The following is a 26,850-nucleotide window of genomic DNA, read 5'->3' as shown; positions in this document are numbered from 1 at the left end:
GGGTGACCAAAACTGGACACAGTAATCAAATTGTGAGCATATCATGGATTAATATAGTGGCATTAAGATATTTTCTGTCTTATTATCTATCCATTTCCTAATCATTGGAAAGCTAATGTTAGCTTTTTTTAATGCTGCTGCACTTTGAGCAGATGTTTTCAGAGATCCACAATGACTCCACAATCCTCTTCTTGAGTGTGATGCTAATAGGCTGACTGTGCATTGTATGAAGTATTTCCTTATATTTTTTTAAACCTACTGCCTATTAATTTTATTGGGTGAGGTCAACAGGAACAACTGAATATCTATTGTGCTCTTCTCCACAAAGTCAAATTTTAAAAGCACTAATAATTATAGCCAGGGCTGGTAGGCATCGCCTTAATAATAGATGATGCTACCAAAAATAAAGGGAAATCATGCCTTCCAAATCAGATGAGCAACATTCACATAAAGAATCAGACACATCAGAAAAGGGCAGACAAATAAACAGCGACAAGTTTTTAAAGTGCTTGTACACAAATTCTAGAAGTCTAAATAATAAGATGGGTGAACTAGAGTGCCTCATGATAAAGGAGGATATTGGTATAATAGGCATCACAGAAACCTGGTGGACTGAGGACAATCAATGGGACACAATCATACCAGGGTACAAAATATATCAGAAGGACAGAACAGATCATGCGAGGGGGGGAGTGGCACTATATGTGAAAGAAAATGTAGAATCAAATGAAGTAAAAATCTTACGTGAATCCACATGTTCCATAGGATCTCTATGGATAGTAATTTCATGCTCTAATAAGAATATGACATTAGGGATCTATTATCGACCACCTGACCAGAACAGTGATAGTGATGATGTAAGGGAAATTAGAGAGGCTATCAAAATTAAGAACTCAATAATAGTGGGGGATTTCAATAATCCCCATATTGACTGGGAACATGTCACCTCAGGACGAAATGATGAGACAAAATTTCTCGATACTTTAAATGACTGCTTCTTGGAGCAGCTGGTACGGGAACCCACAAGGGGAGAGGCAACTCTAGATTTAGTCCTGAGTGGAGCGCAGGAGCTGGTCTAAGAGGTAACTGTAACAGGACCGCTTGCAAATAGTGACCATAGTATAACAACATTTAACATCCCTGTGGTGGGAAGAATATCTCAACAGCCCAACACTGTGGCATTTAATTTCAAAAAGGGGAACTACACAAAAATGAGGGGGTTAGTTACACAGAAATTAAAAGGTACAGTGACTAAAGTGAAATCCCCGCAAGCTGCATGGGCGCTTTTTAAAGTCACCATAATAGAGGCCCAACTTCAATGTATACCCCAAATTAAGAAACACAGTAAAATAACTAAAAAAAGAGCCACCGTGGCTTAATAACCATGTAACAGAAGCAGTGAGAAATAAAAAGACTTCCTTTAAAAAGTGGAAGTTAAATCCTAGTGAGGTAAATAGAAAGGAGCATAAACACTGCCAAATTAAGTGTAAAAATGCAATAAGAAAAGCCAAAGAGTTTGAAGAACAGCTAACCAAAAACTCAAAAGGTAGTAACAAAATATTTTAAAGTACATCAGAAGCAGGAAGACTGCTAAACAACCAGTGGGGCCCCTGGATGATCGAGATACAAAAGGGGCACTTAAAGACGATGAAGTCATTGCGGAGAAACTAAATGGATTCTTTGCTTCAGTCTTCACAGCTGAGGATGTTAGGGAGATTCCCAAATCTGAGCTGGCTTTTGTAGGTGACAAATCTGAGGAACTGTCACAAATTGAAGTGTCACTAGAGGTGGTTTTGGAATTAATTGATAAACTTAACATTAACAAGTCACCGGGACCAGATGGCATTCACCCAAGAGTTCTTAAAGAACTCAAATGTGAAGTTGCGGAACTATTAACTAGGGTTTGTAACCTGTCCTTTAAATCGGCCTCTGTACCCAATGACTGGAAGATAGCTAATGTAACGCCAATATTTAAAAAGGGCTCTAGACGTGATCCCGGCAATTACAGACCGGGAAGTCTAACGTCGGTACCGGGCAAATTAGTCGAAACAATAGTAAAGAATAAAATTGTCAGACACATAGAAGAACATAAATTGTTGGGCAAAAGTCAACATGGTTTCTGTAAAGGGAAATCGTGTCTTACTAAACTATTAGAGTTCTTTGAAGGGGTCAACAAACATGTGGACAAGGGGGATCCGGTGGACATAGTGTACTTAGATTTCCAGAAAGCCTTTGACAAGCTCCCTCACCAAAGGCTCTTATGTAAATTGTCATGGGATAAGAGGGAAAGTCCTTTCATGGACTGAGAACTGGTTAAAAGACAGGGAACAAAGCGTAGGAATTAATGGTAAATTCTCAGAATGGAGAGGGGTAACTAGTGGTGTTCCCCAAGGGTCAGTCCTAGGACCAATCCTATTCAACTTATTCATAAATGATCTGGAGAAAGGGGTAAACAGTGAGGTGGCAAAGTTTGCAGATGATACTAAACTGCTCAAGATAGTTAAGACCAAAGCAGACTGTGAAGAACTTCAAAAAGATCTCACAAAACTAAGTGATTGGGCAACAAAATGGCAAATGAAATTTAATGTGGATAAATGTAAAGTAATGCACATTGGAAAAAATAACCCCAACTATACATACAATATGATGGGGGCTAATTTAGCTACAACAAATCAGGAAAAAGATCTTGGAGTCATCATGGATAGTTCTCTGAAGATGTCAACGCAGTGTGCAGAGGCGGTCAAAAAAGCAAACAGGATGTTAGGAATCATTAAAAGGGGATAGAGAATAAGAAGGAGAATATATTATTGCCCTTATATAAATCTTGAATATCGCGTACAGATGTGGTCGCCTCATCTCAAAAAAGATATACTGGCACTAGAAAAGGTTCAGAGAAGGGCAACTAAAATGATTAGGGGTTTGGAACGGGTCCCATATGAGGAGAGATTAAAGAGGCTAGGACTTTTCAGCTTGGAAAAGAGGAGACTAAGGGGGGATATGATAGAGGTGTATAAAATCATCAGTGATGAGGAGAAAGTAGATAAGGAAAAGTTATTTACTTATTCCCATAATACAAGAACAAGGGGTCACCAAATGAAATGAATGGGCAGCAGGTTTTAAACAAATAAAAGAAAGTTCTTCTTCACACAGCGCACAGTCAACCTGTGGAACTCCTTGCCTGAGGAGGTTGTGAAGGCTAGGACTATAACAGCGTTTAAAAGAGAACGGGATAAATTCATGGAGGTTCTGTCCATAAATGGCTATTAGCCAGGATGGGTAAGGAATGGTGTCCCTAGCCTCTGTTTGTCAGAGGGTGGAGATGGATGGCAGGAGAGAGCTCACTTGATCATTACATGTTAGGTTCACTCCCTCTGGGGCACCTGGCATTGGCCACTGTCGGTAGACAGGATACTGGGCTAGATGGACCTCTGGTCTGACCCAGTACAGCCGTTCTTATAATTATCCAGTGGCTCCATTGATTTTTTGGGAGGTTTTTTGCTTCTGATGTATTTAAAAAAAATTGCTGTTAGTACTGTATGTCTTTTTTTGTTAGTTGCTCTTCACCATTTTTTTGTTTTTTGTTTTTTGTTTTTTTTTGCCTAACTATACTTTTACACTTGACTTGCCAGAGTTTACGCTCCTTTCTATTTTCCTTAATAGGATTTGACATCCCATTTTTAAAGGATGACTTTTTGCCTCTAACCACTTCTTTTAGTCTGTTGTTTATCTTGGTGGCACTTTTTTGGTCCTCTTACTGTGTTTTTTTAATTAGTAGTATATATTTAGTTTGACCCTCTATTTTATGGGTTTTTTCATAGAATCACAGGACTGGAAGGAACCTCAAGAGGTCACCTAGTCCAGGCCCCTGTGCTCACGGCAGGACTAAGTATTATCTAGACCATCCCTGACAAGTGTTTGTCTAACCTGCTCTTAAAAATCTCCAATAATGGAGATTCCACAACCTCCCTAGGCAATTTATTTCAGTGTTTTAAAAAGTGTCAATGCAGCTTGCTGGCATTTCAGTTTTGTGACTGTACCTTTTAATTTCCATTGAATTAGCTCTCTCGTTTTTGTGTAGCTCCCCTTTCTGAAGTTAAATGCTACTGTGGTGGGCTTCTCTGGTATTTTCCCCTCACACAACAATGTTAAATTTAATTACATTATGGTCACTATTACCAAGCAATTCATCTATATTCATTTCTTGGAGCAGATCCTGTGCTCCACTTAGGACAAAATCAAGACTTGCCTCTCCTTATGGGTTCCAGGAATTGCTGTTCCAAACAGCAGTCATTAATGATGTCTAAAAACTTTATCTCAGCTTCCTGTCCTGAAGCAACATGTACCCAGTCAATATAGGAACCGTTATTCTTGAGTTTTCTATTCTTATAGCCTCTCTAATCTCCTAGAACATTTCACAAGCACTAGCCTGGTCAGGTGCTCAATTGTATATTCCTACTGCTATAGATTTTACTGTATTTGACTCCATGCTTTCTTTCACATATACTGCCACTCCCCTACGAGCATGACCTAATCTATCATTCCTATATATTTTGTACCCTGGTATTACTGTGTCCCATTATCATCATTCCACCAAATTTCTGTGGTACCTGTTACATCAATAACCTCACTTAATACCAGGCACTCAAGTTCGCCTATCTCAGTCTTTGAAAGACTGCAGTTCACACATGCTCAGTAGAGAATTGCTGAGCTTAACAGCTAAAATCTCTGAACATTGTCCTCACTGAGCATGCTCAACCCTCTCACCGCTCCTAATGCTGACTGGACTACATGCACTATCCCCACAGAGCAACTGGGCATGTACCAGAGTCACAGGGGCAAAGCCAAACTTTCCCTGTAATGGCTGCTCCAGGTTAGAGTGAGTCCATGTGCTAGAACCAAGAGCAAGGAGACTCTCTCTTGTGATCTCAAGAACTAAACCAACCCTTCTTGCTTGTACCAAAGCAGCATGAGGGAGGAAGCGGTCTGATTCAAATGCAGCGGGGGCAGTAGCCAGACCTGGTGGTAGAGAAAGGAGTGGGATGAATCTGGGGAGACTGGGACTTACGGGGCAAGGGGAAGATATACTGAGACTGTCTGGGTCAAAGGTGAAAAGAGGTAACTGGGAGTCAGTTTGCTTGGGGTTGAGCAGGACATTTAGATTGGACAAGGGAGGGAGAACTCAGACTGTCTGGATAAGGAAACTAATGTCTCTCCTCTATGCTTTTCACCTCTTCTTCAGGGGAAAAAAATTGCAAAATTCTCAGATCATCATTCCTTTGGTCGCATGAGGCCTAACCAGTGACAGAAATGAGCTACCTCAAGCTGATCTTCCTTCCTAGCCAAGATTTGCAAGTCTGTCACCTCCTTTTGTTATCTGTCTTAGAAACACTGTACACCATTTTAACCTAGTGGTTAGCAAGACAAGAGTGGTAGGGAACAGAATGGGAGTGGGGAGAAGGAGATTGATCTGATAAGGACCTGGACTGCAAGGGGGGAGAGGGAATAAGACTGGCTGGGCAAAGAGACTGGGACAAAGGAGCTAGAGAACAGGGTTGGGTTTTTTGGGGGGGAGAGGGGCTTAGTAGGGAGAGAGGCTGTGGTTGGATGAGCAGCCCCAAGAGGAAGACTAAGGGCATGGCTACACTTGCAGATGTAGAGCGCTGTGAGTTAAACCCGCCTTCGGAGAGCGCAGTAGGGAAAGCGCTGCAGTCTGTCCATACTGACAGCTGCAAGCGCACTTGCAGCGGCATTGGGAACGGTACATTATGGGCAGCTATCCGACAGGGTACCTCTTCCCATTCTGGCACTGTGGCTTGTGGGAAGGAGGCGTGGAGTGTGGGGCATTCTGGGTCCTGTCCCAACACCCCATTATGCATCGGTTTGCATCCCAGCATTCCCTTTGCTTCCATCCACATTTAGCGTCATCTTTCAACATTTTTTGTACTGCGCGCTCTGTCTTCTCTTTCAGTCTGCAGGAATGGAGCCCGAACTGCTGAGGAGTATGCTGACGAGTCTCGCCAGCACATCACATTTGGCAAGCAAGTTATTCCTTTTGATCCAAAGTGACAGTGAGACCTCCAACGATGATATCGACTCAAGTAACAGATAAGACACAAGTCTGCTTGTGGCATTCACAGACATGCTCATCACTGTGGAACGCTGCTCAGGAAACAAGCACTGAGTGGTGGGATCACATCGTCATGCAACTCTGGGATGACAAGCAGGGGCTGCAGACCTTTCGGTCGAGAAAAGCCACTTGCATGGGACCGTATGAGGAGCTCGCCCCCATCCTGCAGCGCAAGGACACAAGACTGAGAGCTGCCCTAATGGTGGAGAAATGGGTGGCTATTACAATCTGGAAGCTGGCAACTCCAGACAGCTACCAATCGGTCGCTAACCGGTTTGGAGTGGGAAAGTCAACCATTGGAACCATGTTGATGCAAGTTTGCAGGGCCATTAATTGCATCCTGCTCAGAAGAACCGTGACTCTGGGTAACGTGCAAGAGATTGTGGCTGGCTTTGCACAAATGGGTTTCCCTAACTACGGAGGGGCAATAGATGGCACGCATATTCCAATTCTGGCACCAGCGACCTAGCCTCCAAATACGTTAATCGGAAGGGGTATTTCTCAATAGTTCTTCAGGTGTTTGTGGATCACCGTGGATGTTATCATTGACATTAACACAGGCTGGCTCGAAAAGGTGCATGACGCACACATCTTTCGGAACACTGGCCTGTTCAGGAAGCTGCAAGCCGGGACTTTTTCCCCCAGATCAGAAGATCACCGTAGGGGAAGTCGAAATGCCCATTTTGATCCTTGGAGAACCTGCTTACCCTTTAATGCCATGGCTGATGAAACCCTACACAGGGAGCCTTGACAGCAGCAAGGAGTAGGGGAGGGATAGCTCAGTGGTTTGAGCATTGGCCTACTAAACCGAGGGTTGTGAGCTCAATCCTTGAGGGAGCCACTTAGGGATCTGGAGCAAAATCAGTCCTGCTAGTGAAGGCAGGGAGCTGGACTCAATGACCTTTCAGGGTCTCTTCCAGTTCTATGAGATAGGTATATCTCCATATATTATTTATTTTAGCAGGCTGAGCCAGTGCAGAATGACTGTGGAGCGTGCTTTTGGCCATTTAAAGGGCCACTGGCGCTCTCTGTATGGGAAGCTGGACCTGGCCGAAGACAGCATCCCCGCAGTTATATCCACATGCTGTACACTCCATAACATTTGTGAAGGGAAGGGTGAAAGATTCCCTCAGGTATGAAACTCAGAGGTTCAACACCTGGAGGCTGAATTTGAACAGCCAGAGAACAGGGCTATTAGAGGGGCCCAGCGCGGGGCTGCAAGGATTAGGGATGCCTTGATGGAGCAATTTGAGGCTGAAAGCCACCAGTAATGTCTGGTGCCCTGCATGGGAGTGAAGTGCAGTGGTTCCAATGTTAGTAGGAATCTGTGTTTGCTACACTGGCTTGCAGTGCTATTTCTTTCCTGGACTAAGGTATCTTTTACTTTATGCAATAATAAAGAATGTTTTCAAAGCCAAAAAATCCATTTATTAAAAAGAAAATGCATTTATTAAAGAGAGACAACTGCTTAGGAAACAGATAGGGCAAGGGGGTGGGGAATGGTACAATCACAGATTTGCGTATGTCCTGTCTGGAGTGCTGTGCAATGAGTGCTGCACTTCAGGATGGCTATACTGCATGGTGATGGGGGTTAAGTGCAGTGGGTAAGGGTGGTAATTTTCAGGGCTGGGTGGTGAAGCTACAGGTGTTGGAGGCAGCTGGTGGCAGTAAGAACCCGGATGTTGGGGAAAGTGGGTGGGAGGTGACATGGGGGCACAAGGGAAAGAGTTTTGGGACAAGGGCTGCGGAGGGCCAGGGGGCACAGTAGTGCCCTGCCTGCATTGCTACGTGTGCCTGTATTGAGTCCGCTTGGTGCTCCATGTTGCTTAGCAGCCGCTCCATGCTTTGGTGCCGGTGATCTGCATTCTGCTGGCGGACCCTCCTTTCACTCTCTCGCCACTCCTGCACTTTTTGATTTTCATTGCATGAAGTAATGCAACATTCAAGTAACATGTCTTCCTTGCTTCTACGTGGCCTCTTTCTGATTCTTTGGAGTCTTTCGGCCAGTGATAACACAGACAGCTGAGATCTCAAGGTTGCATCTGTAAAGGCAAAATGCAACACTTAACAGAAGCAGCATTGTTCACACCAGACAGAGCAATGATTCCCCCATACTTAAGAGCAAACACAGTCTACACAATAGCGTAATTTTCCCATCCTAAAGCAAGCGCACATAACGCACAGGAGCCCCAAAATGGTAAGCACAGGGTCAAGCGTGACTGATTGTTTCACGGCCATACTGTCCTCTGGGTTTCTGTGCCTTCGAAACAGCCAACAGTGGGAGGGGGTGCCTATACTGAACACTGTCCCCACATTTTCCAGAGGAGTTCATCTTGGAAGATATCTCGCTGGGAAGCAAGGGAGGGTCTTCTACTGCAATGCGGCTTCTGCCCTGGCCCATATGCAGCTTGCTTGTGTGCAGCAATGGTCTCCCCACCCCTCACGGCACAGTGGCACAGACAAGTTAGCCTGGCTGGGACAAGGACCACAGTGGCTCTCCCAAGAAACATGAGTAAGCACATGCCCAAGTTCTGGATGAAACCTTTAAAGAGATCACTGAGGCTGATTACCGTGATGTGAGAGAGCACATCAACACCCTATTCCGCATCTAGGCATGCATGCAGCCCTAACCCTCCTCGCCCCAAGAGTCTGCACCTAAAAACTTCCTTCCCAAAATAAAAGTGGCTTACCGGGAACCTCCTCTGGTGTTTGTCCTTCCCCAAGCACCGGCTGCCGCGAGTGGCTACCTTCCTCCTGGCTTGAGAACAGTTCTTGGCTGCATGTATCTAGGGATTCCGGGGTGTCTTCCTCTGCCTCAGCACCCTCACTCCCACTTTGCTCCTCCTCCTCCTGCCTTGTTGCACTGGGCTCTGAAGGGTCTATGGTGGTCCCCAGAGTGCAGGTGGGGTCGCCACCAAGTATCGCGTCCAGCTCTTTGTAGAAATGGCAGGTTGCAGGGGCAGCACCAGAGCAGCGGTTTGCCTCATGGGCTTTGTCGTAGGCATTCCGCAGCTCCTTCACTTTAATCCTGCACTGCAGTGCATCCCGGTCATGGCCCCTTTCCATCAAGTCCCTTGATATCTGCCCCAAGGTATCGTAATTCCTACGGCTGGAGCGCAGCTGGAACTGGACAGCTTCCTCCTCCCAAACACTGATGAGGTCCAGCAGCTTGCCATTGCTCCATGCTGGGGCTTGCCTGGGGCATGGAGGCATGGGAACCTGGAAAGATTCGCTGATAGCATTCCACGCCTGGCTGAGCAAACAGGAAGGGGATTTTCAAAATTCCCAGAGAATTTAAAGGACGGGTCTGATGGTTGGTCACCTGAGGGCAGGGCAGTAGAGTTCAAAGTGATGACCAGGGTGGCTAGCACAGGCATTGTGGGACACTTCTGGAGGCTGATCAGAGCGCACTACAGGACCAAGGCCTCCACACTGGCACCGCAGCGCTCCAGTGGGGGCGCAGCAAACGTTATTCCACTCGCTGAGGTGGAGTACCAGCAGCGCTGTATCTGCAGAGTCAGAGCGCTCTATGTGCCTTGCCAGTGTGGACGGATAGTGAGCTAGTGCACCCAGGGCTCCTTTATTGCGCTGTAACTCGCAAGTTTAGCCAAGGCCTAAGACTAGGATTCAATGGGAGAAAGGGGAGACACAGATCAAACAAGGAACCAGGAGGGGGGAACTGGGACCAGTTGCGGAGATAGGGACTTGGACAGCAAGACCAGGAGGGAGACTAGGACTGTCTGTGCAAGGGTACTTGGATGAGAAACCTGAGGAGTGGAGCTCCGAACTGGGACAAGGAGACAGAGTGGAGAAGAAACAGGACTGGGAAAGGAATAGACTGGAAGGGACTGGCCAGACGAGGTCAAGCTTCGAGAGAATGGGCAGAAGTGTCTGAACCCTCTAGAGAACACTCCCCGCCACAGCCTGAAATAAAATCCAAGATTCCTGAGTCTCACCACTCCTCTGCTATATAATCCACTGGACAAGTGTCTCTCTCATTACCCTTTAGTGCTGATCCACACAGAGGATGAAAATCTACTACTGATATCAGTTACTCCATTAGTTCACATAGCAGAGGTTCATAGATCAATCTAAAGCATTGAACCTTGTTGATGACCCAGCTGAGTGTCAACATGAGTTTTTGTTTTTCAGTTTGCTTTTTTTAAAAGCAAATAAATTAGACACAAAAAACTATATCAAAAGAACATTACTGAGGTTGCAAAGTCAAGTACTCAAAAGTTAGGAAATGGTTGCCTATGATACCTTAAGATCTCAATGTTCTGTGGAAAGGAGTATTTGTCAAGAGGTAGGAGGACTTCTCCAGGGTTCTATTCCAAACTCTCTCACACACCTTGTAATCCCAAGTGAATCACAATTTCTCTATCTCAGTTACTTCATTGTAAAATGCATCAGAGTTGAGACATTTAATAGTGAATTGAAAAGGAAAAAAAAAGATTCTCCCTTTACTGCTTCATACATTATAAAAGTTCCCACACAAACTCTCTCAAAAAAATGTTTTTCTTGTTTCTTTCCATTAGAAACGTCAGGACTTGATGCCCCTCTTTTTGCTGAAGGACTCTAGAAAACTGGAGTGGAATGATTGGGAAGGTGATATTACACTGGACTGAAACATGAGCTTCAACTTTTCTGCAGCTTATTCATATATGAGCACCACCTCCCGCTCTTCAGAGTCCTGCAGCAAAAAAAAAAAAAGAAATTAGATCATGGTATTCCTAAATGCTTTAAAAAAAAAAATCACAAATCTTTTTGTGTTGGAAATAAATGTAAGGAGGAACACAAAAGTGTACAGACAAAAATTTTCCTTGCAGTACACCAGTAAAGAAACATCAGATACTTTGAGAAAATTGTTAGATAATTACAAAGCCGTTAAGACCTACAAAGACCTATACATATGCTTCAGTTGGCTACAATGGGACTACTACTTACCGTGCGTAAACACGTGCCTAAATCTTTGCAAGATCAGTATGAAAGCATTCCCAGCAAAATGTATTGAAATAGATGAAGTTTAAAATAAACCAGACATTGAAAAAACTAACCAAAGGAAACGAAGAAGCCAGGGCCCCTAGGCAAAAAGAAATTAACATACATTTAACATAAGACTATGTTACTATTTTACAAAGTCTGTCAACACAAATTTTAATATTTTTAAAAACAAGATGCATTTAGAATCCCTCTCCCATGAACATTCTATTTATATTATTACAATTTTTTGTTGAGCTCTGATGAAATATGTGTTTTTTATAGGAATAAGTTGGATGGCTGTGGAGAAGGCCAAAGCACAGGTAAAATAAATATACCAGACCGATGTTCTAAAGGCCATTGTGCATTTTTCTATGAATATGCATATAAAGCATGACTTACAGCAACATAATACAGGAATGATCCAGGTCTGATTGCTGTCACCTGTAGGGCTTTCCCGCAGGAAGACAGGGAAATTTTAGTACTGAAGAGGTACCTCTTTCCAAATCTTGCATCTGCAGCTCTGTCAAAATCCTATATCTGGTGGTTGGGACTATGTGCACCTGACAGCAAGAGGGTACCTCTCTCAAACTCTTGTGTCTTGCAAGAGGTGCCCCATATTTTTCTTCTTCCCCTCCCCCACAAAAAATAATATGCCTGGAGAGAGCCATCCTATGTTCATGCATACTCTTCAAAGAGTGTCTTGGTGAAACCAATCTAGTGGTTTGTTTTACAGATAGCAATGACTAAGGCTAAGATTATGTCTCAGAGGTCACAGATTCCATGACTTCCAGAGACCTCCGTGACATTTTCTGCTTCAGCCCTGAAGCTGTCAGCCGGCAGGGGGGATCCCAGAGCTCCCAGCCACCTGGGGCAACAGGGGGACCCAGGGGCTCCAAGCTGCTGACCCTGCAGCTCTGAGCTGCTTCGAGCGCTAGGGGGGACCCCAAATCTGTCAGCCAGAGCAGCACAGGTACTGGACCCTTCCCCCTCCCTACCCTCTCATCCCACTGCCCCCTCCCGCAGCAGGGCTTGGGCTCTCATTCCCCCATCAGTCCATTTTGCCACTGTTATTTTTCATATAAGTCAGGGACAGGTCATGGGCGTCCATGAATTTTTGTTTATTGCCCATGACCTTGTGTGACTTATACTAGTAATAACAGTGACAAAATCTTAACCTTAGCAATGACTAGTGGCTGGAAGTATTGCCGGGGGAGAGGGGGAAGGAGGGGAGTGTAGTACACAAGAATATTTAAATCACAAAATATACTTTTTAAAATGTTTTGTTAAACAAGGACATGATACAATTAAACAATCTAACACATTTATCACTATGGCTGATTAAATGAAATTGCTTATGTCAGAATATCCAGAGCAAAGAAAATGCATTGTAATGGAGATTAGAGTTCCCTGTGCTGCTGTAACTGAAGTACAATAAATCTTTTAAGCAGCCTTTGTAGTACTCACATTCACTTCTCTAATTCAGAGTGAAACAGTTGCTCTCCTTACATCCTGTTCTTATGTGGCTTTCAGGGCAGTGTATGAGTATGATGTCACCCTGGTGCTGCCTGAGAACAGAAAGTACCAGGAAGTGTCAAACCTTCTCAATCTGCATGGGAGCTAGCACGCAGACAAGGGTTGTAAAACTGGAAAATTACAAATAAGATTTTAAAGCAAAATTTGAATTTTTGATTTCTAAGGCATTGTTAGTAATATCTAATGGGGAAAGTGTTGGATTTTTTTTTAATTTTTGTAATTTGTAATTTTAATTGAACAGCTGATTTCCATCTTACCCCTACTGTCTTAATTTAAGATGACAAAACAGCTGAAATATAAAAAGCTGACCTCTAACAAAAGCAGTAAACATCTGTCAATGTTAGATTCCAAAACACTTTACATATATATACTTTCTGTCCATTTCCCTCTTGACACAAAACAGCTATAGTTTCAGATTACATCTGTAGTCATCACATAAAATAGTGAACTACATTTATTACCTTGAGAAGTTAAAAAGAACCAGGAAACAATGAATGAGCTCATCAGTGAAAAAAATGTTTCTTTTCACAAATTAGAGGCTTTTTAAAAAAAACTTTTACTTAAAAAAAATTTGTTTCCTGAAGTGCTACTCAGTCTCTCCATTATGTAATAGTTCTTTTGGAAACAGTCAGCTACCTTGACAACTGGGATGTTTTGCCAGTGTGGCTTTGTCTAAATCCTAAAGCAGTACTTGGTTATGCATTAAGCCCAGTGGCTGTCTGTGATCTGAATGCCAATTAAGAGTGCGGCCGTCCCTGTCATCTGACAAGTCCGAGACTAAAAGGTCTATCTGAGGTCAAACTGTCTGGACTACTTTCATAATCTTAGATTGGGAAATGCAGACCACAATGCATTCTATTCCTTAAAAGTATGACAGTGAGGAAAAAGAGCACCTGATGTAAAATCTTCATTACATGATATGTAAGTAGGAGAAACAAATTCTTCACATTTTATTTCTGTTTTGATTTCTTAACATAATTTTCTGAATTACAAATGAAGATTTCACCCCCTAGTGGAGAGGTGGAGATGAGAACAATCTTTATATTTCTAGTACCGGTACTTAAAAAGAGAACACACAATAGATGTTTCCAAAACTCTAATATACATACATAAAATAAAATACAGACAGCATCCTTGAAAAAGACAGACAATTAATACTGATATAATGGGATCTGTCCTATTTCCCACATATTTTTATACTAAGGCCACCACTTGCACTCACTTACTCAAGTATCTACAACCACTACTACTTCGATTTCATATATTATAGGGGGAAAAAGTCAAATGTTTTAAGTATTCGTTTTGAAACGGACCAAATTACTTTTCCAACAGTTTGTTTGCTCAGCAATGCTGAGCTGCTTCAAATTCCTTTTTCAGGCATTTACAACAGAACTCTGAAAATGACAGCAATTTGATATATGATCCCTCAATTTTAACTTTTGAAATAACTTCTACTTTTGGACAGAAACATCAATTTCTACACGTTACACATAGTATCAACTTATTTTCTACTATTTTATTTTTGTTTATGATTTACTTAGTGCCAATTAACTAACTCATTCACTTTATGTTTGTGCAAGTATATTGTCCTAGGCAGCATAGGTCAATTTATTCTCGAACTACATAGCTGAAGTTGCAAGGTTATACAGTATTACAATCAAAGAAGCTACTGTTTAAATGTCTATTTTAAGGACCTCTGAGAGAGATTATTAACTGCTTATTTAGGGTATAATTCTTTTAAAAAATCAGCATGGGAAATCTAAACTCAAATGTTCTATTCTGCACTCCTTACATCAGTGGTCCCCAATGTGGTGCCCATCAGGGCATTTATGTGTGCTGCCCAGTGCCCAGCAGGGGACCTGCCGGGGACAGAGAACTCAGGCTGCGGGCGCGGTGTTCTCTGTTCCCGGCAGGTGCGGGGCCTGCCTAGTTCCCAGCAGGGGAGAGAAGCTGCGGCCCCACGCCTGCCGGGGACAAAGAACTCTGGAGCTGCAGGTTGTGGGCGCCAGTGTTCTCGGTCCCTGTCAGGTGCGGGGCCGCGGCTTAAGCCAGAGAGAAGCCGCGGCCCCACGCCTGCCGGGGACAGAGAACTCTGGAGCTGCAGGCGCTGGTGTTCTCAGTCCCTGGCAGGTGCGGGGCCTGCCTAGTTCCCAGCAGAGAAGAGAATCTGGGGCCCCGCGCCTGCTGGGGACAGAGTACTCCAGAGCTGTGGGCACCGGTGTTCTCTGTCCTCATGGCTTTTCTCCGGCTTCTCTCTACTCTCTGGATTCATGTATTATGTAATATTAAATATTTTTTTTGTATTATTTAATGTACAAATACAAAATAAGCCTTGTAAAATTGTTGGCGCCCCCCACGCTCTTCTGAAAACATGAATGTTCTACTGGTCACAAAAAGGTTGGGGACCACTGCCTTACATTAATTCCATTGACATGAGAGAGGATGCTTTGCTTTCCTCACTTACATAATTTTCCCCTTGCTGCAGTTTTTCAGTTGACATATGCAGAAAGAGTACAATATCAAGATTAAACTTCTAGTGAATTCTTAGGTGGAATTATGCCTTAATTTTGTATCAGTCTGTATGTAGCATATAGAATTACAAGAGATGAGACAAAGAGCTGTGAGTTTTGTGGGGCGGAGGGGTTCAATCTTGTTTTATATGCTGTAGCTCAATTAATTCCTTTTAAATGTATGTGGTTATTCATTAATGTTTGTTGTGATATTCATCCAACTCAGTTTACTACAGAGCAGCTATTAGAATGTGTCGGAGTAACTCACTGCTGAAATAGTCTTGGCATTTTAAAGTAAGATTGTTTTTAGATATATACACAAACTAAAGCATGAATAACATATTTAAGAAGAACTGTTGAAACCAAGGCCAGGTGTACACTAGACAAGGTTTGCCAATGTAACTATACTGGCAAACTCTCCTAGTGTGGATGAAGCTTATATAAGCAAAAAACGAGCTTTTGTTGATATACTTTATACGAGTTCCCTAAGTCAAATGAGTTATACTGGCAAAAGTGCTTTTACATGAGCACAAGTGTGTCTATACCAGAGTTTCTGCTAACATAAAACGTCATAAAAAAAAAAAGTACTCCTCTAACTAATATTACTATACCAGCAGAAATTTCTAATGTAGACCTGGTCTAAGAAATGGATACATCTCATTCTACTGTCAAATGGTGTCACTTTTTCATTTAATAGTTGATTTCAGTAAGTTATTAAATTAGCTCCCCCAATTCCCTGAATCCGGTTCCGTGCTTTATATTCCTCCTGTCCCCTGAATCTGTTTTGCCCCCTCCATATCCTGTGAGTCTTCTGTTCCACACAAATAATGTTTTTCAATTTATCTTGTGTCTTATTCCAATATAACTAATCCACTATGGAAGCAATATAACTATTTCAGAACGAGTTATTCCACTGTAAGTTTACATCATTCCCATTTTGAGTTAACTATACCACATCAGGTACTCCTGCCAATGCTATCACATACTGTACTGCTTCACATGTCAATTGGTAGAGCCCTGCAAATCCACGGATATCTGCAGACCATTTTTGTAGATTGCGCATCGGACATGGATACAAATTTTGGTCTGTCAGGTTACTTATGTGCTCTCCAATGCTGTGAGGTCATCTTGACCTGATGTTCCCCCTCTACCAATGAACTGTAGCAAATTACAAAAATGCAAAAGACAAAAACAAGACTTCCAGTAACGTTCCCAGTACTTGTGAATACATCAAGGTGCTGGACTGGATTTTTTGCCCAAGAGCCCCACAGAACCATGACATATGTTAGCTAGATTGACCATGGCCTGCAATAAAGCAGGCATCTTTGAAAACCTGACCAGGAGGAAGTTCCCCGGGATAACCAAGATCTTTTTACTCTGTGTTTGTGCCTAGCACAATGGGGTCCTGATCCATGACAAGTACTCCTAGCTGCTACTACAATACATATAAATTAATAATAATCTCTTCAGCACACTTTACAGCCAGAAAGAGCCCCAGTTGGAAACAGACCTTCTCTCCCCTCAAATCAGAGTGACCATACTGCAGAAAGGATCTCATCCACTAAGTATTATGTGCTGTTTATAGGAATCTGGAAACTTTTCTTTCAGGTACCAGGGGAGATGATGTATGTTGGCCTCATGAATAGGTCCCCCCACAGAGGGCAAAAGAAGCCCAGACCAAGGGATCTCAAAGTGTGGGTCCCCATTTTTGATGGGGGTTGCCAGGAGGTCCATGGGCAAAGGGAGGCTGAAGCCCCAGCCAGCCCGCCACTCCGCTGGCAGCTGCAGCGGCTGGAGGCTGAAGGTCCAGCCAGTGTGCCTCTCTGCCAGCAGCTACCATGGCTGGGAGCTGAGGGCTGAAGCCCCAGCCAGCCTGCCACTCTGAGTGGCTGGGGGGTCGGGGACTGAAGCCCCAGCCAGCCTGAAGCTCCCCTGGGGGTTGAGGGCTGAAGCCCCAGCCAGCCCGCATATCCAGAGGCAGCTGAAGACCCAGCCCACAGCTCTGCAGAGGCCTCAGGGTTGAAGCCTGCACCTAAGGCCCCCTCGGCAGGACTTCAAGCCCAAGCAGTTTAGTTTAGCATCGCCCCTTGTGCCTGCGGTCCTGCGATTGCCCGGCTTTCCACCAGCTGCAGGCCCCCTGCACCAGTTCCTGTACGGAGGTACTTCCTGTACTCAGGCACCTGTGTTTACTTGACAGCCTGTCTCAGCACATGTTGTGTTGAAACCATTTTGAAAAGTTGCTGTATAAGTAATTTTAACAATGGACCGTTTTCTGAAGAAAAGTGAAGGAAAGGGGTGTAGTGAAAAGGAGTCAATTGCCACGTGCAACAGAAGAAGGGCGCATGAGGATTCAAACAGCAGTTAAAAGCCAAGAAACCGCAAATATGATCCATAATATTTGGAATATGGATTTACATGGACTGTTTTTCAGGAAGATCCATGAACACGGTGTGTGGTATGTGGCGAAATTCTGGCAAAGGAGTGCTTAAAACCATGTAAAATGTTGTGGCACTTGCAGATATGGCACAGTTCTCTTCAAACAAAACCACTTGACTTTTTTCAGTGAAAGCTGGGAGTGCTAAAGGCCCAGAAAACAATACTGAGAATGGCAGCCAAAGCAAATGAGAAAGCCCTTGAGGCATCTTTTGCTGTGTCATAATGGATAGTAAAACTGGGATATCACACACTATTGAAGAAACTTTTTTCTACTATGTGCCATGAAAGTGTTTTCGATTATAGTGGGGCAAGGTGCATTAACTCAACTTGATTCGATTCCCATCTCTAACAATACTATTGCCAGGCGCATTCGCATTATGACAAATGACATGACTTAACAAGTGATTGCCAAAATCAAGCGAAGTACCTTTTTTTTTTTTCATTCAGCTTGATGAAACAACAAATGTGTCGGGTGCCGCTCAGATATGGACATACGTAAAATTTGAGAATGATAAAAAACTCCAAGAGGAATTTTTGTTTGGCAGACCATTACCACGGTGTGCTACAGGGGAATAGCTCTTTTCATTTTTGGATGCTTTTGTCTCCGATTCTGGCTTGGAATGTCAGCGCTGTGTAGGAACTTGCAGTGACGGTGCTCGTGCAATGACTGGAAAAAACAGCAGGCTAGTCACCCGAGTGCAGGCTATTGCATCACAAGCAGTTTGGACTCACTGTACTATACACAGGCAAGCCCTAGTTGCAAAAAAAAATAAAAAAATAAAAATAAAAAATGCCACCCGTTCTAAAACAAGTTCTCGATGAAGCTGTTCTTGTGCTACTCTTGATGAAGTTGACTATACGAAGTGTACATTTGTTTGGAGTTTTGTGTGATGAGATGGGAGCTGAGCACCATCAGTTACTTTACCACACAGAAGTTCTACTTCTAGGACATTCTGCGCCAAAAACATAAAAATTCTGCACCAAAAAAAAATAAAATTATGCACACAATATTTTCACATTCTGCAAATTTTATTTGTCAAATAAATGTGGAGGCTCCAGCATGGCATTGGGGAGCACAGGCCACTGGCTGCACAGAGGTGGGAGATCACTGTGCAGCTCCCCCTGCCCCTCAAGACACAGACACATCGGTGAGGCTGCACCCAACCCTGACACAGTGCGAGGACCGGGCCTGCACCCAAAACACCTCAGGGCCCTGCCCTTCCATGCCAGGTGCACCAGGTGTGTGCAGGCAGGCTCAGTAAGGCAGGATCCAAGTGTGGAGGGGCTTAGTGCGGGGGGGAGGGAATCCAGGTGTGGGCTGAGAGGGTTCTAGGGGGGGAGGCGCAATCAAGGTGCGGGCAGCTCAGTGTGGGGAGGGGATCTGGATGCACAGGTGGCTTGTTGGGGGGTTCTGGGTGCAATGATAATGGGACTCTGCACGGGGTCCAGGTGAAAGTGGTTCAGGCTCAGCGGGAGCGTCTGGGTGGGGAGGAGATAGAGCTCGGCAGGGAGTCTGAGTTTGGGGCTCAGTGGGGTGAGGATCCAGGTGAAACTGGTTGGGGCTCAATGGGGTGGAGATGCTGGTGGCTCGTCGGAGTGGTGTAGCTGCAGGGGGAGCGGGGCTCATCAAGGGGTTTCTGAATGCAGGAGGGTCTGGGTGAGGCTCGGCGGGAGGGTCTGGGTATGATGGGGTCTGGATGCATAGGGGATTGGACAGATGGAGAAGCAGCTCCCTATACAAGGAGCAATGGGTGCGATGGCGGGGGAGGGAGTTTGCACAGCTTCCTGCAGTCAGGTGAGAAATCTGGGGGTGGGTCTGACCAGGCCCCGTATGCCATGCAGGCGAAGAGGAAGTCCCGTCTTCCTCAGACCAGCCTGGACTAGCAGCTGAGCCCAACACAGGGTAGGAGTCACCAGCCAAGTGTTCCCCAGTCCCACCTCCTGCCCCACAGTGATTTACCTCTTTGTTGGTTGATGACAACATACTGCTAGGGATGGTCGCATGATCACTCGTCGCTTCCCTTTGCTTCCCCATCAGAAAGTCCTTTTTTTTTAATTTTTTTTATTTTTTTAAGGAAAGCAAAGAAATCAGCGGGGGACAAATTCTGCGCATGCGCAATGGTGCGGAATTCCACCAGTGATAAAATTGTCTTGGGGAAAGGTTCTCAATCATTTGTTTGAGCTCAGAGAGGAAGTGAGAATTTTTCTTTCTGACAAAATTCACCCCCTGCCTGAAAAGTTTGCAGATAACCAACTGCTTGCTTTGCTGGCTTACCTGGCAGACGTTTTTTAACATCTAAATGTGTTCAACACCTCACTTCAAGTACGAGACGCTTCTGTCTTTTCTCTCACTGAGAAAATAGATACTTGGATCAAGAAACTTTCCTTGTGGTATGCTCACATGGACAATGGCAGTTTTGAGGCGTTTTTCTTACTGGATGACTTTTTGGATGAAAATGCCTTGCCAAAATGTGAGTTGCAACCCATTAACATCAACAACCTGAAAAGCCTTAAACTGCAGTTTTGGGCATACTTCCTTGAAAAGGATCAGAAAACAGAGGCGTGGATTAGAAATCCCTTTAATGCAGAAGCAGCTGCAAGTGCTCTTATGTCACTTACAGTGAAAGAAACACTAATGGACCTTTCCTGTGATGAGACGTTGATGCTGAGATTTTCTGAACAAGCTCTTGCTAACTTTTGGATTTCTGTGCGAGAAGAATATCCTGAGCTGTCATCTGCAGCTTTGAAAGCCCTCATGCCATTTACATCTACCTACCTGTGTGAAGCCGGCTTTTCAGCACTGACTTTACTGAAAAACTAATACAGGTCCTGTCTCACTGCTGAAGAAGACCTCCATCTTTACCTCAATCACACAGAGTCCCACTTCAAGGATTTGTGTTCATCAATGCAAGCTCACCCTTCACATTAGGTGCATATTTATTTTTTACTACTGGATATAAAGATTGTCTTGTGATTGTATTGGGAATTAAAATATGTAGTGGCTACTTTTCATTGATATGGCCTTGTAATGCATTAAAAAAAAACTATTCTGAATAACACAGGGCACTGGGGTCGTGCAGTAATTTTTCAAGTCAGAAGGGGGTCACGGTGCAATGAACCTTGAAAAACGCTGGCCCAGAGGAATGGAGGGAAGAATTTCATGCTGGAGAACAAGAATAAGAGAAAGATGTGCAGGGAACAACCCAAGAAACTGTCAAGGGGGTGCAAAGACCACCTGGAAAGAAAAGACATGCAGGAAAATGTTAGACATGATGCACAAGCAAAAAGTTAACTGGAGAACACTGCTGCACTGTGCTCACTTATAATACCCAAACCTAACCCTACAGTGCAGCCTGCTGAGAACACAGGAGATACCGGGAGCTCCCTTTACTCCCCAAACTGCAAGGAACAGATAGTTCCTATACCATTCCATCCCTCAGGGCAACAAGAACAGTTGCAATCCCACCTACACATTTTGGTGACTACCTATACAAATGTGGTCACTCTGCAGTTTGACTATTTTTGCCCCAATTTAGTTGGTTTTAAGTTTGCACTGTCTTGTGTATCAAATCAAATAGTGAGGATCTCTGCCTTGAGATCACAGATGCTCTGCAAAACATCACCTACAGCACAAGAAAGATCTCTTTCAAAAGGCTCCAAACCTTGTCATGATATATTACCACCTTCCTTTCAGTCTTCCAAATCCACACTCCAATTATACCCTGATTAGCTGCAGAATAACTTTGAACAGCCTTTTTTCCTATCCAAGTGTCCAGTAAAAGCATCATCAAGGCAGGGAAGAAGAGGTAAAGTTGAATCTCCCAAAACAGCTGGAACCAAAACATTATTGACCACAGTGATTTTGGGAGCAAAAGTTCCATTTTTCATTGCATAAAATGGGGGGTGAATTTCTAAAGATCCTGACATCACAGACCATTCTAGACTACCTCACATTAATATCACAGAATTTATTGGCAATCAATGAGGACTTGCATGACAATAGAGCAGGGGTGGGCAAACTATGGTCCACGGGCCGGATCCTGCCAGCAAACTGTTTTAAACTGGCCCGCAAGCTATAGCCGGGACACCGGGTTGGGGGACAGACCCCGCAGCTCCCGGAAGCCGCGGCATGGCCCCAATCCGAGGATCGAGGGATGCTCCACACCTCTGAGCCAGAGAAGGGACATGCCCACTGCTTTCGGGAGCCACTTGAGAAAGTGCCGCTCGGAGCCTGTACTCGAGCCTCTCCCCACGCCCTAACCCTCTGCCCCAGCCCTGATCCTCCTCCCGCTCTCCAAACCCCTTGATCCCAGCACAGAGCGTCCTCTCATCCCCAGTCTCACCCCAGAGCCCACAACCCCAGCTGGAACCTGCACCCCTGCCTCAGCCCTGATCCCCCTCCAAACCCCTCGGTCCCAGCCCAGATCACCCTCCTACATCCCAAATTCCTCATCCCCAGCCTCACCCCAGAGCCTGCACCCCCAGCCAGAGCCTGCACCCCAACCCCAATTTTGTGAGCATTCATGGCCCGCCATGCAATTTCTATTCCCCGATGTGGCCCTCAGGCCAAAAAGTTTGCCCACCCCTGCCATAGAGGAATAATCCTTTTTGTTCATGAACACTGAGGTGCGGTAGGTGGGGGAGATAATTTACAGAAATGCAGAACCCATCAATGGCCCCTATACGATCTGGGAACCCCAAGCATTCAACCTCCTGTATACTGCCAAGCTTTATGACCCGTGGCAGCAGCACCGTCTCAATAGCAAGAGCACCTTCTTGACAACATACAACTGACTAGCTATTAACAAAAAGGTAGCAATCAGGTGTGGCCAGTTTCCAAATGGTGATAGCCACATATCCTTGTGGATGGGGACTCAGGTTGGTAGGCCTATGATGCAGCTCCAGGGTGAACACTGCACAAATTTCCAGTGAACTGACCTTCCATATCCTGAAATTCTACAACAACTGCTGGTCAACTCATGTCTGCAGCAATATCCTGTCCTACCAATCAATGGTGGTTGGTCAAGCACTGAAGAAGCATTCCATTGCGTGAAGCAGGTCCTGGAAAATATCATGCAGAAGTAACTGCCAGGTTTCATCCTCCTCCTTCTCCAGAATCCACACAGCATCCTGGTGGTTATGGTGACGGGTAATCTTCCATCTCCTTCAAGGTCACCCCTGCCTGTGAAATTGCCATTCCACATGGAATACTCTGTTCATATTAGCAGTGGTAAGGATCACAAATGCTTTCCTCCATACCGTCAAAAAGCAGCATGAAAACTTTTTGGAAACTGAAACAGTGTGAAAATGGAACCGACTAGAGAAAACCTGATAAATTATGGGATGTTAGGGTCAAACTCACATAATTCTTTCCATAAGACCCAGAACTGTAGCAGGTTTTGGTACATACACCAAATCCATCATAATAAATAATCTATAATATGTATTGAGCCTAGCAATGGATCACTGCCCACTGGGATACCTATCCAAAATGGTGCACATATTTAAAAAAAGCATAGTGTTGTCTAGATGTTATGATTCACAAAAGTAGCAGCATAAGCCATTTTAGACAAAGCAGTTTAGATGCACTCTTTCAATTAAATTATACCTGTCTTTAGGGCAGGGGAAAAAAACGATCACAACCTTATGTTGAAAAGCTTTCCCACGCAGATACGGCATTCCAGGATCTCTATGCTTCCTAGCCAGGGAGTGAGAACACTTCCTTCTTCTGCCTCCAGTCTCACTCCCCAGCCATCTTGCACCTTTTATTTATATTACTGCTCAAAGAGACCCCTAGTTAACCCTTTTCCTGTCTCCATGACATTTATATTATAAAGCTGCTTATAATATAGTTTTGTAATTTCCCATTTAAACCAACATCAATCCCCACTTCAAGATCACACACTGAAAGGCATTTTCTATCAAGACCAAAAAAAATTAGAGAATTTGTAGGCCAATCAATTTTGGAAATATGAGCAGCCAAATGAGCATAGTCGGCTGAGCACAATCCTTTCAGCCATTGGGAGGCAATGAAGATAACTGACCCTTTCTCCCTTTTCTCACAAATCCTAGCAAGTGCACCCACCTGGCCTTTAAGCAGAACTGCTGTGAGAGGTATCCAAGTTTCTATGTTCTGGATCCCTAGGGTGTTTCAAGCTCCTGGATCCTAAAAAGAGTCCACCCATTGCCCCAATCTCTGGGTCCATAGGAACATACTCATTCTGCAGACCTGACTGGTATCCCCCTCAGAGTGTTGGAACCAACTGTCCAGATGCCCAGCCCCTCTTGGCACAACACTGATGGTTCAGATGCCCCCATACTTAAAGACACCCCTCTTTCAGAACTCCAACTCCCAAAGATGTGACACTTCTGGTTCCAATTTCCTGTGCACTCTCTTGATTCTTCCTTACAGTTAGTCTGGTTAAGCTCAAGATACATTCTAACACAGTTTCAGATACCTTTTAAGGACAGTTTTTCCCTCTAAATAATGGAAAAGACTAGTGATTAACTTCAGTACCAAGAAAACTGATTGAAAACTATAGTAAAGAACAGAACTATTAGACACACAGGTGAACATGGTATGTTGAGGAACAGTCAACACAGGTTTTGTAAAGGGAACTCATGCCTCACCTGGCAGCATTTTTATCATTAATGACAATAAAATTAATCACATATTGGAGGGGGAAAGAACCCTTAAAATGACTGAAAAATAATAGAGATGACCTCTTAAAAGGTATTAGAAAACTTAATGAATATTTTTAGAATGAAGAAAAACTGTTCTGCCTCTGAAGAATTCTTTGTAGTAGAAAAGCAAGTACCACAACATAGGAAAGAAACAACTGCAAGTTGCCATGGTGAGTTTAGAAACAATCATTAAAAGGGTCTCTGGGATCTCAGCCAGTAGTATAGTTTTGTACTGAACTATGCTTCCATTGAGAGGAGGGGAACCCCTAAATAACTATTATTCCCATATCCACCCAGCTATTGTAACAACAAAGTCCATTTGTCCTTAATTAAATTTAAGATCTTAAACAATTCTTGGGGGGAAAGGGAGAAGTAAGTATTTCAAAATGGCTTGTCAAATGCATAATTTCTTACTACAAAATATATTTTCCTAGCCTTTTTTTTTCACTCTGGAAAGATCAACTTAAAGGAATGAGATGTGTTTTCTGGCAATTTGTATTAAGATTCTGCATAGCACTTATATGTATTAGTTGCAGAAAAAAATAGGGTATGGTAAAAATAAAGTGAGTGACCCTTGAGAACATTGTTTTGTGAGAAACCTGGACCTGGACTTTTATAACTGGAATGGTTTTACTACTGAATTCAATGCCACTTTACACTGTAAAAAATAATACTCCCAAATTTTACACTGAATCTCTTTGGCTGATACCAATTGTAAAAACAACCCTCTACCCACAGAGCTGACACATACAAGTAATATTAATCTTCCTAGAGTTACCAATAGATACAAGCAGATCAACACTCTTGGGTTCAACCAGCAAAGAATGACCAAGAGGGAATACAGAAAAACTTAGAAATTATACTTTTTTAAAGTCAGTCAGATGTAGATTATCTAAAATACTAATTCGCTCGGTCAAGATTTGCACTACTACTATGGCTAGTCATGGCTAGAGCTGCTCAAAATTCAGAATTTCCTGTTCACATTTTGAAATTTGGTTTTGGTTCAATTTGAAACAAATATTTTCAAAATGTCCTGATAATCTTAAATTCTGGAAAAAATAAGGTTTTGGAAACTGTGTTTCAGAATTCTGAAATTTCATTTTCAATTTATTTATTTTTCATTTCTATTTTTTTTATTTCATTATTTCATAACATTTCAGCAGAAATCAGTGCAACTAGGTTTCCAATGGAAGTTGTAGAAACCCAATCACTGGAGGCTTTCTAGAACAGGATGGACACATATCTGTCAGGGATGGTCTAGTTTTATTTGGTCCTGCCTCACTGCATAGGGCTGGACTTGATGGCTTCTTGAGGCCCCTTCCAGCCCTACATTTCTATGATTCTATAATATGCACTGTGTCAAACTATTTCAAACTTACAACACAAAAAAGAGACACTTTGATCTAAAACAAATGATAAAATATTTCAATCAGTACTAAACAGCTGCTCTTAATTGAAAAATATACTAAAAATAGAACATTTCAACTACTATGTCATATTATGACATCAGCAGCAGTAACGCACTGCTCCTACGGACATATTAGTTAATAATGTAAAAATAAACAATATAAAAGGAAAAAATAAAATTTGAAATGAAATTTCAAAATCCAAAAAAATAAGTTTTCCAATATGAAAACTTTGTGATTTCAATTTTTTCCCTGCTTGAATGTTCACCAAAATTGACATTTTCTTAAATGTTTCAATTCTAACAAGAACCGCATTTTTCCACTGAAAAACATTTTGATGAAAATTTCTAACCAACTCTAGTCATGGCCAAGGGAGGGTCACTTACAAGTGTGACCAAAACTGGACAACTTTTGCATGGGACAATTCCAATGTAATTAAAGCTAGAGCCCTACGCAGATGAAAAAAATGTGGATCCGCATCCGATCTGCACCTTGTATCCAACCCGCAATCCACACTCCGTCTTACCTGTATCCACACCCGCAGCATCATGCTATCTCACAGTGCCTCTCAGGAGGAGCGTCTATGTGCATGTATGTGTATGTACTGTATAAGAAAGCTATACAGCTTAATAAATGTGGACATTATTATTATTATTGCTATTGTTATTCTGAACATCAATCTTATTATACACAGATATCAGAATAAATAGCTTTTTACATTAAAAATAATAAATGTCAAGTCATTAATGCTCAAAATCACACACAGAACTATAAAATAAAAAAGTCTGCTGCCTATTTAGCTTGTAATTTATAAAGTCATCACACTTAGAGCTCAGCAATCCCAGTTTCTTTGCATGTTCTCCCTTTGGAAGCCTGCCAGGGGAATACTATCACAGGGCTACAGTGCTTAATTTTTGTGGGGGCTTGGCACCTTTCGGCTTGGCAGGTCATCCTTCTATAGGGGGCTGTGAGGGGGGAAGCAAGGAGCAATAACAAGCGCTCCATGACACCAGGTCAATTTCCCATATAGGCACAGGAAGGGGGTGCAGAGGTGAGGGGCACAGGAAGGAGGTGAAAGTGCTCTCCAGCCACCTAGCCAATGCTTAATTTTTGCCAGGGCTGAGCCACAGCATCTCTCAGCTTGGTAGGTCATCCTCCACACCCCACCCCC

The 26,850-nt window shown here is 43.4% G+C and overlaps 1 protein-coding gene across 10 annotated transcripts in view; it reads right to left on the bottom strand.

The window, feature by feature from the left end:
* The window catches only part of AKT3 (AKT serine/threonine kinase 3), a 285,284-nt gene that overhangs the window by 178,667 nt on the left and 79,767 nt on the right, over positions 1-26,850 (bottom strand). For 2 of the 10 annotated variants that reach the window (XM_039530519.1, XM_039530514.1), the window contains exons 2-4: positions 12,575-12,675; positions 11,075-11,210; positions 10,391-10,820 (exon numbers count right to left, since the gene is read on the bottom strand). The exons of 5 other annotated variants lie outside the window; for them this stretch is intronic. The gene's annotated coding sequence lies outside the window, so the exon portion shown is untranslated. The remainder of the gene's footprint in view (positions 1-10,390; positions 10,821-11,074; positions 11,211-12,574; positions 12,676-26,850) is intronic. 3 more of the 10 variants (XM_039530516.1, XM_039530515.1, XM_039530517.1) reach the window with 3 other exon arrangements.

The sequence above is a fragment of the Mauremys reevesii genome, linkage group 3 (assembly GCF_016161935.1).
Source record: "Mauremys reevesii isolate NIE-2019 linkage group 3, ASM1616193v1, whole genome shotgun sequence".
Taxonomy (NCBI): Eukaryota; Metazoa; Chordata; order Testudines; family Geoemydidae; genus Mauremys; species Mauremys reevesii.
The sequence above is the reverse complement of the archived record's forward strand: the minus strand, read 5'-3'. Positions and strand labels throughout refer to the sequence as shown.